At 41.3% G+C, this 17052-nt stretch overlaps 1 protein-coding gene and 1 long non-coding RNA gene across 5 annotated transcripts in view; one reads left to right on the plus strand and one right to left on the minus strand.

Moving 5' to 3' along the window:
* The window catches only part of ADAMTS17 (ADAM metallopeptidase with thrombospondin type 1 motif 17), a 355712-nt gene that overhangs the window by 120295 nt on the left and 218365 nt on the right, over positions 1-17052 (plus strand). The window lies entirely within an intron of this gene.
* LOC141278051 (uncharacterized) lies at positions 8305-10535 on the minus strand. The gene is made up of 2 exons (XR_012330247.1): positions 10040-10535; positions 8305-8418 (listed from the first exon to the last, which is right to left on the minus strand). It is a non-coding gene; the product is annotated as an uncharacterized lncRNA (long non-coding RNA).

The raw sequence follows: 17052 nt of genomic DNA on the forward strand, positions 1-17052 counted from the left end.
TTGCCTTACCTGTTCAGTAGTTCTTGTCTCTCATATTAAGACCGTCACTTCAGCCAAGCCAGTGTCCTAGACCTTGCCTTCCTGCAGAAAGTATTCTATCCACTGTTGCCCTTGAGGCTTCCTCTTTCCCTTGGGCCAGTCCATCTTTCAGAGACCAGTTTGTTTACTCACTAATTAATCAGTCATGAATTCAGTAGTGTTCATTAGTCAAGTTTGAGCACAGTGCCCTGGTTATAGTGGTCTAGCATGTGATCTACCTTGGAGAATGTTCCATGTGCACTTGAAAAGAATGTGTATTTTGTTACTTTTGGATGGAATGCTCTATAAATATCAGTTAAGTCCATCTGGTCTAATGTGTCATTTAAGGCCAGTGTTTCTCTATTGATTTTCTGTCTGGATGATCTGTCAATCGATACAAGTGGTTTGTTAAAGTCCCCTACTATTACTGTGTTACTGTTGATTTCCCCCTTTATGTTTGTTAATATTTGCTTTATGTATTTAGGTGCTCCTATGTTGGTTGCATATATATTTATAATCATTATATCTTCTTCTTGATCATTATGTAGTATGTATTACATATGTAGTATCATACTACATTATGTAGTGTGATACTACATTATGTATTATGTAGTATCCTTCTTTGTCTCATGTAGCAGTCTTTATTTTGAAGTCTATTTTGTCTGATATAAGTATTACTACCCTGGCTTTCTTTTGATTTCCATTTACATGAAATACTTCTTTCTGTCCCCTCAGTTTCAGTACGTGTGTGTCTTTAGCTCTGAAGTGAGTCTCTTCTGGCAGCATATATATGGGTCTTGTTTTTGTATCCATTCAGCCACTCTCTGTCTTTTGATTGGAGCATTTAGTCCGTTTACATTTAAGGTAATTATTGATATGTATGTTCTTATTGCCATTTTGTTAATTGTTTGGGGGTTGTTTTTATAGGTCTTTCTTTTTTTCCCTTTATTCTTCTTTTGTTTTTATTTTCTCTTGTGATTTGATGACTATCTTTAGTGTTACGTTTGAATTCCTTTTTCCTTTTTGTGTGTATACCTCTTATAGATTTTAGGTTAATCACTACCATGAGGTTTTAATATAGCAATCTATAGATTTATGTGATTGTTTTAAGTTGCTGATCTCTTAATTTCAAATACGTTTTAAAAACCTTGCATTTGTTCTCTTCTCACCTCTTGAATACTGTTTTTGATATCATATTTTATATCCGATTGTTTTGTGTATCTTTTAACTGCTTAATATGGATATAGGTGATTTTACTGCTTATGTATTTAAACCTTCCTACTAGCTTTGTGTGTGGAGGATTTCCTACCTTTATTGTATATTTGCCTTTACTGATGAGCTTTCTCATTTTGTAATTTTCTTGTTTCTAGTTGCAGCCTTTTCTTTCTCACCTAGAGAAGTTCCGTTAATATTTGTTGTAAAGCTGGTTTGGTGGTGCTGACCTCCTTAGCTTTTACTAGTTTGTAAAGTTTTTGATCTCTCCATCTAATCTGATTGAGACCCTTGTTGGGTAGAGTATTCTTTGTTGTAGGTTTTCCCTTTCATCACTTGAAATATATTGTGCCACTCCCTTCTGGCCTGCAGAGTTTCTGCTGAAAAATCAGCTGATAGCCTTATGGGAGTTCCTTTGTATGTTATTTGTTGGTTTTCCCTTGCTGCTTTTAATATTCTCTCTTTATCTTTAATTTCTGTTATTTTATAATTATTATGTGTCTTGGTGTGTTCCTCTTTGGGTTGATCCTGTATGGGAGTCTCTGTGCTTCCTGGACTTGGGTGACTGTTTCCCTTCCCAGGTTAGGGAAGTTTTCAGCTATTATGTCTTCAAGTATGTTCTCAGCCTCTTTCTCTCTTCTCCTTTTGGGACCCTATAATGCAAATATTAGTGTACTTGGTGTTGTCCTAGAGGTCTCTTAAACTGTGTCTTCATTTCTTTTCATTCTTTTTTCTTTTTTCTGTTCAGTGGCAGTGGTTTCCACTACTCTGTCTTCCAGCTTGCTGATCCATTCCTCTGTATCATTTAGCCTTCTGTTGATTCCTTCTGGTGTATTTTTCATTTCAGTTATTGTATTCTTCATCTCTGGCTATTATTTATATTTTCTCTTTGTTAAAAACTTCTAACTTTTTGCTCTGTGCATCCATTCTTCTCCCAAGTTCTTTGATCATCTTTACAATCACTACCCTGAACTCCTTCTTGAGTAGATTGCCTATATCCACTTTACTTAGTTCTTCTTCTGGGGTTTTATCTTGTTCCTTTGTCTGGAACATGTTTCCCTGTTGCCTCACATTGCCTAAGTTGCTGTTTGTATTTTTGTGTATCTGGTAGGTTATTTATGTTTCCCCATCTTGGAGGAGTGGCCTTCTGTAGGAGACATCCTATGTGTCCTAGCAGTGCACTCCTTTCTTTTCACCCCAGCTATATGCTCTAGGGAGTCCCTCTATGAGTGCTGCATGGGTCCTTCTGTTGTGGCAGGTTGACTACGTGGGTGGTCTGGTAGGCTTGGTTTTGCCCCTAGTCTAGTGGTTGCCAGACCCTTCCTTGTGTGGAGGCTGCTGACTGTTGGTTGATGGAGCCTGTTCACAAGGTGGCTGACTGCAGAACCCTAGGGGGTCCCAGGGCCAGTGCTGGCTCACTGGTGGGTGAAGTCAGGGTCCAGAAGACTCCAGGGCTGTTGCCCGCCCACTGGTGAGTGGAGCCAGGTCCTGAGGTTAGTGCCAGACTACTGGCAGGCACAGCTGGGTCCTGGAGTCTGGTTGCAGGGCCCAGGGATAACAGAGCTCATGTCAGTTTGCTGGGGTGGGGCAGTTCCTGATGCAGTTGGGTATGGGGTCTGGGGTGTCCCAAAGCTGGTGTTGGCCGCTAGTTCTCAGGGCTGAGACCTAGCTGGTCCCAGGACAGCGTCTTGCCTGCTGTGGGCAGACTGGTCCACAGGCTGTGGGACTGTGGTTTTCTTGTGTCTGGTGTCTGCCCCCTGGTGGGTGAGGCTGTCCAGAGGCTAGAGCAGACTTCCTGTAGGGCAGGGCTGGTGCCTGGCCACTGATGGGTGGAGCTGGGTCTTGGTCCTCTGGTGGGCAGGGCCATGTCTAAAGACACGTCTAGAAGTGGCTGTGGGCTCAGGAAATCTCTAGGCAGCCTGTCTGCTGGTGGATGGGGCTGTGTCCGCACTCAGTTGCTTGACCTGAGGCGTCCCAGCTCTGGCACCTACAGGCTGTTGGGTGGGGCCAGGTCTTGGCACTAATGAGCTAGAGGGAGGATTCCACAATGGCACCCACCAGCATCAGTGTCGACACAGTAGAAGAAGCTCCCAAGAATGGCTGCCACCTGTGTCTGTGTCCCCAGGGTGAGCCAAACAGCCTCTCCCCTCCCCCCACCACCATCTCTCTGGGAGACTCTCCAGTACCAGTACCAGCAGGTAGTTCTGGCCCAGGTTCCTATCAAATTACTGCTTTTGCCCAAAGTCCCAGAGTGTGTGAGATTTTGTGTGTGTTCTTTAAGAGTGAAGTCTCTATTTCCCCCAGTCCTTTGGGACTTCTGAAATTAAGCCCCACTGGCCTTCAAAGCCATATGCCCTGCATCTTCCTGGTACAGGACCCCTGGGCTGGGGAGCTCAGTGTGGGGCTCAGAACTCTCACTTCTATGGGAGAAGCTCTGCAGTATAATTATTCTCCAGTTTTGGGGGTGCCTCACCCAGGGGTATGAGTCCTGTTTTCTTTTGCTAGATAATCACTTGTCCAGCCTCCCTTGCAGCAGTAGTCATGTGACCAAATTTGGGAAGCCCAAGAGAAGGCCTGCTGAAAACTTCAGAGAAACATTTTCTTCCCTGGGAAGCTGCTGTGTGAGGATGGTGCTTGGTGCCGCAGCAGCCATCTTGGAACCATGAGGAAAAGGCCAACAGTCAGAGAATTGCCCATCCAGAGCTGTGCCATCAGGGGCCTATCTAATCTGCCCCAAACGACCCACCTCCATACCTCTGTTTTGTGCAATAGTTGTTACCTCTATGATTAGGCTGTACTTACCTTAGCCAGGTTTTCTATTACTTGCATCCTAATTCATATGTCAGGGGGATGAAAAAAGAGGGTGAGTCTAAGGTATCCAAATTGATATGACTTATTGATGAATTGGAGGTGAATGGGGAGGGATGGAGAGGGACTAGTTAGAATTTCTGGCATGAGCAGAAGGGAGACTGAAGGAGATCCATTTTGTTCACCAGCCATAACCTAGCTCCCGTCATGGTAGACAGTAATTCATTGGGGTCGAGTTGAAACAACTTTGATCTGGAGCTGGGTCTGAGACTGAGGTTCAGTTTTCGATGATGAGAAAGCCAGGAGGAGGGGTCCAGGGGGCATGATACATGGAATACATGGGTCTGGATTTTCAGAGAGAAGGTATGGCTGAGTTGGCAGTTAGGGCTCATCAGCACTCAGGCCTGAAGCTGTGGGAAGGGATTCTTTTTTTTTGCATTGTATGTTGCTTTTATTTTATGAAAAAGCTGATTTCAAATCTACAGTAAACTGAGATGAATACAAAGTCTTAGTGAAGGAGGCCTGATTGTTCTCTTTACACAAACATGGCCACTGCCCTTTGGCCTTAAAACTTCAGGAAGGGCACTTCAAATGGCTTCATATTTATATGTTTCAGTGCCAGAGTGTAGGAGTAGAATCTGGCATTCACTGTCAGATGTTCTGCAGCTACCAGAGCATCAAGTCTCTTTAGCAGGAGCCAGAGAGGTGAGGAGATGGCCATGTGCAGACAGCTCCTGCTTTTCTCATCAGTCCTCCTGGGGTGTTCATTTTGGTGTCCTTTGAAACGATAGACATTGCCTATTTGTCACTTAATTGCATCAAATCACATAGATTGAACCAAGTGAAATTCTCATTTTTATAGATCAAAATCATTGATTATCAACAATTTTAGGTGATTTAACCTAATATTTGTACCTGATACTGTGCTGGCACATCAATATTTCATGGGTTATTTTCTATTTTCTATTTAAATTTACTCATGTCACTGCCCTGCATAAAACTCACCCCTCATTTCCTCCATACCTACAGGGTGAAATCCCAACTCAGATTATCCTTTGAGGCCTTTTGTCATCCATCCCTCAACCATCTCTCCGGACTCATCTTTTGCTGAAAGCCTCCTGCACTTTACTCTCCAGCCAGATCATGCCCCATATTGGCAAATGCAGCAGAGGGGTTACAGGATTTCTTCAGAATCCCATTTCCATTGGGCATCCTGTCTTTCTTGTGCATTTCTTCAGAGCACAAGTTCAGTTGCACTGGAAGTTTTCTCTTCATTTGAAGATCTAGTAGTGGTTTGTACCCATTTGTGCTTTCGATGTTGTAATGGTCCTTCAGACTACACCAGTTTCCATGTTTGGAGTTTCTGGGCTTCTGGCCTGACAGGCCCCACCCTCTGCTACCACAGGCTGATTCCAGCTTGTCTTTGGAGCCTAGCACTGTCCTGTCCTCTGTCTTTGAACCTCCTGCACTGGGCTGGCACTGCTCCCTGCCCTGTCCCAGATGCAGCAGGCTTCAGGTTTGTTTCTGAACCAGCCAAGAAGATTCTCCAGGTCCCCTCTGTTCCCTCTTGGGTCCTAGTGTGGGCCATGCTCTGAAAGAAGATTGTTTTAATGAAACCATATACATTTTTTGACAAGATAGAAAATTCTTTATAATCCTCCCCAACCATTAAAAAGAGAAAAGGAATTTTTAAGACTCCTGTGTAAAATCTTTGCTCAGGAGACTTTTGCTAAGGTGGTTAGACATGTTTCCAGCACTGGATCAGTCGTGGCTGCATGTTTTGCTGCAAATGGAAGAAAATTTTTTTTCTTGTGGAATTCAGGTTACAAAGCACACATTCCCCAGGGCCATGAAGTTGGTGGGTTTTCCCTGCAAGGATGTGAGAGGGATGGGTGGGTCTGCCTTGTAGACCCATACGTCACCTGGGACCCGGTGATCTGGGTGTTCCTGGGCCCAAGCAGAACTTTGGTGGTTAAGTTTGTGGGATTTTTGAAATTGTCTGCCCAGTCTCACAGATTCCTTTGCTGCTCCTAACCCCAAAACTTGTGGGTGGTCTTGTCCCTGACAAAGAACAGAACTGTCAAGAGCCCTAGGGTCACACCCTCAGGGTCTCTCTGGAGCTGAAGGGAGGCCCTCTCCTGAGAATGTCAGTGCCTGAGGCAGTCAGTGCCGGACAAAGGGCTTTCTGTGTCCGTCTCTACTGCCTCGGAAATGTAAGCCTAGGAGGTTAAGGCAGATCAGAGGAGACCCTGGGAAAACAATGTCTTTTCCTAGCCTGTGCATTTGGGGTGAAGAGCCGGGACCTAGTAAGAAAGGAGAATTTTGTCTCTTCACAATGGTAAGCATTTTCTCTCTCAAATCAAATCCCTTTTCAGTCCTTTCCTAGGAATTTGTGATGACCGAGGAATTTATGACATACATAGTAGCCATGTCTGTATCTCAACCACTTCTTTTACCCTTGTCAGCATCTGCTGCCCAAGTCACAAATGGCTACAGAGGAAGAAACTGCCACCCATGAAAACCTCCCCATCTGTGACAGCCCCTCTCAGGTGCTCTGTGCTCACCCCACCTGGACACTCACATCTAACATATCTCTGCTGTGTAACTGCTGAGTGGAACTGAAGGGCTCTGGTCAGTGTAGACATCCCCACTTACTTGGGTCACTGGGACAGAAGTCACTGTAATTCTTGCGGGTCGCCTCTTTGGGGGTTGGGTGCCTGCCTCCTTTGCACTGTTCCTGACCTCTTGGGAATGCAGGGTCCAGCCATTGGCCTCATGAGAGCAGCTCAGGGCCAGTGCAGGTGGACAGCACTTTGAACTGTGGTCATATATCAGGTTGCCACAGTCTGCACCATGTCCTCTTGGCTCTCTTCTCTGGTGCTAAGTGGCAAGTGCCCTTTATCCTCAAATTTGTGCTGTTGCTTTCCTTGTGGTGCAGTTAAGAGGAGACTGAAATGTTTCTTTACCCACATCTTCATAAAAAGTGGGAAAATGAAAAATAGGGTAAGATGGCTGAGTCTTTCAAGGAAAAAAATGTGAGAGCACCTTTCTTTGTAGAATTAAATCACAGAAAACACCCCTTTGTGATTTAAAATGGCAACAAAGTGTGTCTATGTCAAAGAACACTGCCGAGGACCAGCCTCAGCGGTTCAGGGTTGCCAGAGGGGAGGACGGCGTCGGCGAGGACAGAACTCAAGACACCTCTTCTTGGATGCAAGGATCTGACATTTTATTAGCAAAAAGCTGCAACATTTATAGTTCTACAGTTCCCTATTCTTATTTTTCATATCATCTTTTAACCTTTCGCAACCTTTTATTCTTGAGCCAAAAATCTTACACAAACAATAACACATTAACCACTTTAACAAAAAACACCCGCTTACGTAAGCGGTTCACACAATAATCTCATTAATGTTTTCCTCACACAGTCTCCTGCGGTGGAGCATATCCTGATCACAGCTCCTGTGGTCTCTTTGTACTTCGACAAAATCAGGCACAATCTCTTTGGTTTTTCACACCTCGGTGATGTTTTGGCTCACGTAAGCTATTTTCTTTATAGGTCAGTACCAAGCAGTCCAAGTCCCGCCGGGTACTCCATGCTCTACCTTCACAGGCCTGCCGTTCCACTTCCAGATCGTATCTCTTCCTATTATTGGCCGTCTTGGAAAACACCGTACTGCAAGACCTAACCTATTCTTAAAATATCTGCAATAAATCAATTAAGCTTTATATCTATTTCTTTGCATAGCTTTATCTGCATCTTTAAAATTTACATATCCCATGATCATTTTAATTCTAGCTATTTCCCACATAACCCAATATAATTTCTTATATACCCAATCTACAAAAAATCTTCCCTATACCAAAACCAAATGTTTCCATACCCATCAGCAACTCCCCAAGGAGGCCATACATCATCTAACTGTTTCTCCAATGTAGCCTCCCTCCATACAGCTGATCCAGTAACATTTCCTTTAGCCCAATGTGCGGGTCGATATATGGGGATAGCCGGCGTGGTTAAAGGGGGTTCTGTAGAGGGTTTCCATTTTACTCTATACTGTGGTCTAAGTTTAAATCCTACATTACAACATAATATGTTGCATAGCAAAAATACCCCAAAGAGCATCATTTTACAACCAGGGAATTGCTTGGGGAAATCTTGAGGGGAATCACCTCTCGGGAAGCTTTGCTTTCCCATTTTGTACCTTCCAGTACTAGCTTTGCTCAGTACTGTCAGCCTTGGCTTTGCACAGACCTCTTGGTACATTCAGAGCCGGGTCCCGACATCTCCCCCTTTTTTATTTTTTAAATAAAGGGTATGCAATTCCAATTTGGTCCGATAAACGCTCTTTAAGGCGGCATGGATCAATCTGAGGAAGACTGGAAAACAAATTAAAAACAAAATTATTACAATGCCAGCTGCTCCATAATTTATCAACATATGGGTAAAAGAATTTTCTTGAAAAAAATTTCTCATATTTTGAAACATTTCTTCTGTAATTTTGGATGGATTAATGTTTAACTGAAAGGAAGCAATATCATGTATTTGTTGATGCAATTTGTTTAAATCTATTCCTATATCACTGGAATTCCAAACATTTAAAATATGCATTTGTATCTTCTCCCAGGTATATTCTGATTCATTTACTATTAACGGTGTTACACAAACCCAAGAAAACTTTGCATGACAAGTAAGAGATAATCTTATTTTTAGAGCTGTTAGCTCTTGGCCTACATGCAAGACTGCTTCCTCTAATGCATCAACCTTATTTTCTAACTTCCTATCTATAGCTTCTTGAATTGCTAAGGCTAAAGATATATTTTTAGACAAATCATTAACATATTGAGCAGTTTGTACTTCCTTAACTAATGTATACGTTGCTAAGGAAAAAGAACTTACAATCCCTATTAAAGCAGATATTCCTAAAATTAAAGTAGCAACAAATCTTTTAGGCCTCATTAATTCACTAACCCTTTTAATAACTTCTACACCTTTATCACTATACCAAGATTCTTCTAAAGTAACTGGTAACATAATATAAGCAGGTTTTTTCAACAACATAATAATTTGAACTTTCATATTGGGTATTATACAGGTGGTTAACATACATTCTGTACATAACACATGAAATCTTTTATATTTTCGTACAATCTGCAAATTATCAGACTTATTGGTTAATAATAAAACATATGGGGACATAACACAAGTTTGTACATAATATACACTCTCCCTAACATTTGGTCTCTTTAATGTCACATTTCCTATAGCTAATAATAATCTCCATAATTAAGGTTGTATATAAACATTATTTTTATGATTAAAGGTATACATAGGTGCTATCCAACCAAAACTATTCCATCTATTAATTCTTAAAGGAGAAGGAATTAAAGAGTCCTTCCAGTTATATCGTATTACATGTTGTAAATACTGTCTATAATCACTATCAGGCCTATCCATACTCCAATCAGAAACATAATATTTACTCCCAGGAATAACAATTTTGGCTTCCTTATTATGCATGCAATAGACCCAAGATGGAAACCCAACATTAATATCTATTCCTCTCCATTCATCTATTGCTTTATCTGATATAATATCACAATCAGGATATTTAAATGGATGGATTTTTGATTCTCCTCTAGTACCTGAATCTACAAACTTTCCTATTAAAGACCATAAATGTCTGGTGGTTTTATCTTTGCCTGAAGGCTCCTTAGGAGAATCTGTTAATAAGCCAAAATCACTTACTGGCAAACATCCATTTTTTCCTTTATCTAAGCTATTTTTCTTTACATAAAAACAAATTGGTGGAAAATCAGTTTGCCCTTTAAACGTATGATTTCTATTTATTACAAATTGCCCATAATTTTGCATTCCCTTTATACCATCTGTCAATTCTGATAAAGATGAAGACACTGTAACAGCAGAATCCTTCCAAGTAACAGCATGTAATATAGGCGGATCAGGAAAATAAGCCCAATAGGTTGTATTAGCACTTACCTGAACTGAAAGCAAGGTCAAAAGAGCCATAAAAAAATTACAGGTAGTAAGCGGTAAGCCTTGAGTATTTACCACAGCCTCAGCATTGTTACACAGCCTTTTAATAGCCCCCCAGGTGACTTCGGGGGCATCTAAGGTGGACGCAGCATATCGGCGCTTGCTTCCTCTCTGACTCCTTTTATTAAATGATAAAGCTTTAGACCCTAAAGACAGAGAGGAAGTTTGAACTTCCTTGTTACATTTTGATTCAAGAGAAAGCTGCTGAAGCGGGGAAATCAGTTGTTTCACAGGCTCTATGTCTGGTTTCACTTTCTTTGACATTTGATTTGACATTTCGTTCGTCAGCATATGCTTAATAATATCAATAAATAATAGTCTCTCTTTAGACTCAGCATGTCCCATATTAGTACCTATTACTCACCTTCACTTACCAGTTTTCCTTTAACTGGGGGTCTGCAGCACCCTATGGTGAGACTCCTATCCGTCCGAATATTATACTTACCCCTTCAGGTCCCTGTGCGGGCGCCACTTGCCGAGGACCAGCCTCAGCGGTTCAGGGTTGCCAGAGGGGAGGACGGCGTCGGCGAGGACAGAACTCAAGACACCTCTTCTTGGATGCAAGGATCTGACATTTTATTAGCAAAAAGCTGCAACATTTATAGTTCTACAGTTCCCTATTCTTATTTTTCATATCATCTTTTAACCTTTCGCAACCTTTTATTCTTGAGCCAAAAATCTTACACAAACAATAACACATTAACCACTTTAACAAAAAACACCCGCTTACGTAAGCGGTTCACACAATAATCTCATTAATGTTTTCCTCACACAGTCTCCTGCGGTGGAGCATATCCTGATCACAGCTCCTGTGGTCTCTTTGTACTTCGACAAAATCAGGCACAATCTCTTTGGTTTTTCACACCTCGGTGATGTTTTGGCTCACGTAAGCTATTTTCTTTATAGGTCAGTACCAAGCAGTCCAAGTCCCGCCGGGTACTCCATGCTCTACCTTCACAGGCCTGCCGTTCCACTTCCAGATCGTATCTCTTCCTATTATTGGCCGTCTTGGAAAACACCGTACTGCAAGACCTAACCTATTCTTAAAATATCTGCAATAAATCAATTAAGCTTTATATCTATTTCTTTGCATAGCTTTATCTGCATCTTTAAAATTTACATATCCCATGATCATTTTAATTCTAGCTATTTCCCACATAACCCAATATAATTTCTTATATACCCAATCTACAAAAAATCTTCCCTATACCAAAACCAAATGTTTCCATACCCATCAGCAACTCCCCAAGGAGGCCATACATCATCTAACTGTTTCTCCAATGTAGCCTCCCTCCATACAGCTGATCCAGTAACATTTCCTTTAGCCCAATGTGCGGGTCGATATATGGGGATAGCCGGCGTGGTTAAAGGGGGTTCTGTAGAGGGTTTCCATTTTACTCTATACTGTGGTCTAAGTTTAAATCCTACATTACAACATAATATGTTGCATAGCAAAAATACCCCAAAGAGCATCATTTTACAACCAGGGAATTGCTTGGGGAAATCTTGAGGGGAATCACCTCTCGGGAAGCTTTGCTTTCCCATTTTGTACCTTCCAGTACTAGCTTTGCTCAGTACTGTCAGCCTTGGCTTTGCACAGACCTCTTGGTACATTCAGAGCCGGGTCCCGACAGAACACAATTCAAAATGATTTCAGTCGCACACAGCAGTAAGCAGCAGCTTGCAGCAAGCAGTAGCGAGCAGTAGCTGAAAGCAAGATCTTAGTTCCCGGACCGGGAATCTAACTGCTAGACCACAGAGGCCAGCAACTAGGGCCTAAACCCCCAGTGCTTGCCTGCCTTGTCAAGAATGAATTCAGGCGAGGAGGCAGAAGGTAAAGAGAAAAGCTAAAAGTTTATTGGAAAAGCAAAGTACATGCGGAAAGACGCACAGGCGAAGTCAGAGAGTTGCGCCTTTGGGAAGTTTAAATCCTTTATAAGGGGGCAGTTTTCCGGGTGTCTCCCTTCTGGCCAATCATCTCACTTTGTCCCCCCTGGCTAATTTGTCTCAGGACCCTCCCTTTAGGTGCACATGCACCTCTCAGCCAAGATGGGTCCTGACATGAAGGTGTCTGGGAGAAGCAAGAGTCACTGTGGCCTGGGGTTGTTCCCTGACTTTTGACCCCCAAGGAGCCTTTCTGCGCATGTGTATTGTCTCCCTTACCCCAAGGAGGGGAAAAGCAGATCCCTTGATCCTTTACTCAAACAAGGTTTTGCCCCTCTTTGTTCTTGCCATGACTGTTATCTTAAGGCATCCACAAGAGACAAAGATTGGGTATTTACCCTGTCCCTGTCGTAGCTTCTATCTTGGAGAGCAAAGAGGAGGGCTGATTTTAAATGTCTAACCTGGAGCCCACCTATCTCCTGTCTCAGGAAATGCAAACATAAGGCCAGTTGTAAATGCCTAACCTGGAGCCCATCTATCTCCTGCCTCAAAAAGACCATTTTAAGGGAGCCTGCATCACCCTTAGGATATCTGCCTGGCCTTCACTGGCATTTGAGTTTGTGACCTTGTCCTAAAAGGACCATTACTCAATGGCAGCTGTATTGGCCCCAGGGGCAGAATGGTCTCTCCTTGTGCAGGACTGTCTGGTGCGCTTCAGGGCATGACCTAGCAGTCGTGGTAACCCAACATTTACAAACATTCCCAGTGGAGAAACACTGCCCTCCAGGGCTTGCCGACTGGAAGGGGCAGAACACTATGGGTGTGCCTGGGATCACCGTGGGCAAGAGTGGGTGGACCAAACCCCTGCGCTTGGCATGGGAAGGGATTGGGGGCTGTCCAGGTGAGCAGTGGCCGCGTGCTTTCTCAGTGCAGTGCCGAGGCCTGTCAGATCTGCCTCCTCCTAAGGCAGGGCTGCTGGGCTTTCCAGTAGGTCTGGCAGAACAAAGCCACACTTGTTCTTTTTCTTTTTTTTTTTTTAAACATATTTATTGGAGTATAATTGCTTTACAATGGTGTGTTAGTTTCTGCTTTATAACAAAGTGAATCATTTGTACATATACATATATCCCCATATCTCTTCCCTCTTGCGTCTCCCTCCCTCCACCCTCTCTATCCCACCTCTCTAGGTGGTCAAAAAGCACCAGCTGATCTCCCTGTGCTATGCGGCTGCTTCCCACTAACTATTTTACATTTGGTAGTGTACATTTGTCCATGCCACTCTCTCACTTTGTCCCAGCTTACCCTTTCCCCTCTCCGTGTCGTCAAGTCCATTCTCTAGTAGGTCTGCATCTTTATTCCCGTCTTGCCCCTAGGTTCTTCATGACCTTTTTTTTTTCCTTCTAGATTCCATATATATGTGTTAGCATACGGTATTTGTTTTTCTCTTTCTGACTTACTTCACTCTGTATAACAGACTCTAGGTCCATCCACCTCACTACAAATAACTCAATTTCGTTTCTTTTTATGGCTGAGTAATATTCCACTGTATATATGTGCCACATCTTCTTTATTCATTCATCTGTTGATGGACACTTAGGTTGCTTCCATGTCCTGGCTATTGTAAATAGAGCTTAAGTGAACATTGTGATACATGACTCTTTTTGAATTATGGTTTTCTCAGGGTATATGCCCAGTAGTGGGATTGCTGGGTCGTATGGCACTTCTATGTGTAGTTTTTTAAGGAACCTCCATACTGTTCTCCATAGTGACTGTATCAATTTACATTCCCACCAACAGTGCAAGAGGGTTCCCTTTTCTTCACACCCTCCCCAGCATTTATTGTTCGTAGATTTTTTTTGATGATGGCCGTTCTGACCAGTGTGAGATGATATCTCATTGTAATTTTGATTTGTATTTCTCTAATGATTAATGATGTTGAGCATTCTTCCATCTGTTTGTTGGCAGTCTGTGTATCTTCTTTGGAGAAATGTCTGTTTAGGTCTTCTGCCCATTTTTGGATGGGGTTGTTTGTTTTTTTGATATTAAGCTGCATGAGCTGCTTCTAAATTTTGGAGATTAATCCTTTGTCAGTTGCTTCATTTGCAAATATTTTCTCCCATTCTGAGGGTTGTCTTTTGGTCTTGTTTATGGTTTCCTTTGCTGTGCAAAAGCTTTTAAGTTTCATTAGGTCTCATTTGTTTTGTTTTTATTTCCATTTCTCTAGGAGGTGGGTCAAAAAGGATCTTGCTGTGCTTTATGTCATAGAGTGTTCTGCCTGTGTTTTCCTGTAAGAGTTTTATAGTGTCTGGCCTTACATTTAGGTCTTTAGTCCATTTTGAGTTAATTTTTGTGTACGGTGTTAGGGAGTGTTCTAATTTCATTGTTTTACATGTAGCTGTCCAGTTTTCCCAGCACCACTTATTGAAGAGGATGTCTTTTCTCCATTGTATATTCTTGCCTCCTTTATCAAAGATAAGGTGACCATATGTGTGTGGGTTTATCTCTGGGCTTTCTATCTTGTTCCATTGATTTATATTTCTGTTTTTGTGCCAGTACCATACTGTCTTGATTACTGTAGCTTTGTAGTATAGTCTGAAGTCAGGGAGCCTGATCCTCCAGCCTCGTTTTTCTTTCTGAAGATTGCTTTGGCTGTTCGGGGTCTTTTGTGTTTCCATACAAATTGTGAAATTTTTTGTTCTAGTTCTATGAAAAATGCCAGTGGTAGTTTGATAAGGATTGCATTGAATTGTAGATTGCTTTGGGTAGTATAGTCATTTTCACAATGTTGATTCTTCCAATCCAAGAACATGGTATATCTCTCCATCTATTTGTATCATCTTTAATTTCTTTCATCAGTGTCTTATAATTTTCTTCATACAGGTCTTTTGTCTCCTTAGGTAGGTTTATTCCTAGATATTTTATTGTTTTTGATGCAGTGGTAAATGGGAGTGGTTTCTTAATTTCCGTTTCCGATTTTTCATCATTAGTGTATAGTAATGCCAGAGATTTCTGTGCATTAATTTTGTATCCTGTTACTTTACCAAATTCATTGCTTAGCTCTAGTAGTTTTCTGGTAGCGTCTTTAGGATTCTCTATGTATAGTATCATGTCATCTGCAAACAGTGACAGCTTTACTTCTTTTCCAATTTGGTTTCCTTTTATTTCTTTTTCTTCTCTGATTGCTGTGGCTAAAACTTCCAAAAGTATGTTGAATAAGAGTGGTGAGAGTGGGCAACCTTGTCTTGTTCCTGATCTTAGTGTAAATGTTTTCAGTTTTTCACCATTGAGGATGATGTTGGCTGTGGGTTTGTCATATATGGCCTTTATTATGTTGAGGTAAGTTCCCTCTGTGCTTACTTTCTGGAGGGTTTTTATTGTAAATGGGTGTTGAATTTTCTCGAAAGCTTTCTCTGCATCTATTGAGACAATCATATGGTTTTTGTCCTTCAATTTGTTAATATGGTGTATCACAGTGATTGATTTGTGTGTATTGAAGAATCCTTGCATTCCTGGGATAAACCCCGCTTGATCATGTTGTATGATCCTTTTAATCTGCTACTGCATTCCGTTTGCTAGTATTTTGTTGATGGTTTTTGCATCTGTGTTCATCAGTGATACTGGCCTGTAGTTTTCTTTATTTGTGACATCTTTGGTTTTGGTATCAGGGTGATTGTGGCCTCATAGAATGAGTTTGGGAGTATTCCTCCCTCTCTATATTTTGGAAGAGTTTGAGAAGGATAGGTTTTAGCTCTTCTCTAAATGTTTGATAGAATTCACCTGTGAAGCCATCTGGGCTTTAGTTTTTTGGAAGATTTTTATTCACAGTTTCAATTTCAGTGCTTGTATTTGGTCTGTTCATATTTTCTCTTTCTTCCTGGTTCAGTCTCGGAAGGTTGTGCCTTTTTAAGAATTTGTCAGTTTCTTCCAGGTTGTCCATTTTATTGGCATGTAGTTGCTTGTAGTAATCTCTCATGATCCTTTGTATTTCTGCAGTGTCAGTTGTTACTTCTCCTTTTTGATTTCTAATTCTATTGATTTGAGTCTTCTCCCTTTTTTCCTTGATGAGTCTGGCTAATGGTTTATCGATTTGGTTTAACTTCTCAAAGAACCAGCTTTTAGTTTTATTGATCTATGCTATTGTTTTCCTCATCTCTTTTTCATTTATTTTTGATCTGATCTTTATGATTTCTTTCCTTCTGCTAACTTTGGGGTTGTTTTATTCTTCTTTCTCTAATTGCTTTAGGTGTAAGGTTAGGTTGTTTATTTGAGATGTCTCTTGTTTCTTGAGGTAGAATTGTATTGCTGTAAACTTCCATCTTAGAACTGCTTTTGCTGCATCCCCTTGGTTTTGGGTCATTGTGTTTTCATTGTTATTTGTTTCTATGTATTTTTTGATTTCCTCATTGATTTCTTCAGTGATCCCTTGTTTATTTAATAGTGTATTGTTTAGCCTCCATGTGTTTGTATTTTTTACAGATGTTTTCCTGTAATTGATATCTAGTCTCATAGCGTTGTGGTCAGAAAAGATACTTGATATGATTTCAATTTTATTAAATTTACCAAGGCTTGATTTGTGACCCAAGATATGATCTATTCTGGAGAATGTTCCATGAGCACTTGAGAAGAAAGTGTATTCTGCTGTTTTTGGATGGAATGTCCTATAAATATCAATTAAGTCTATCTTGTTTAATGTATCATTTAAAGCTTGTGTTTCCTTATTTATTTTCATTTTGGATGATCTGTCCATTGGTGAAAGTGGGGTGTTAAAGTCCCCTACTATGAATGTGTTACTGTCGATTTCCCCTTTTATGGTTGTCAGTATTTGCCTTATGTATTGAGGTGCACCTATGTTGGGTGCATAAATATTTACAATTGTTATATCTTCCTCTTGGATCGATCCCTTGATCATTATGTAGTGTCCTTCTTTGTCTCTTCTAATAGTCTTTGTTTTAAAGTCTATTTTGTCTGATATGAGAATTGCTACTCCAGCTTTCTTTTGGTTTCCATTTGCATGGAATATCTTTTTCCATCCCCTCACTTTCAGTCTGCATGTGTCCCTAGGTCTGAAGTGG

This window comes from Tursiops truncatus, chromosome 2, assembly GCF_011762595.2.
Source record: "Tursiops truncatus isolate mTurTru1 chromosome 2, mTurTru1.mat.Y, whole genome shotgun sequence".
NCBI classification, from domain to species: domain Eukaryota; kingdom Metazoa; phylum Chordata; class Mammalia; order Artiodactyla; family Delphinidae; genus Tursiops; species Tursiops truncatus.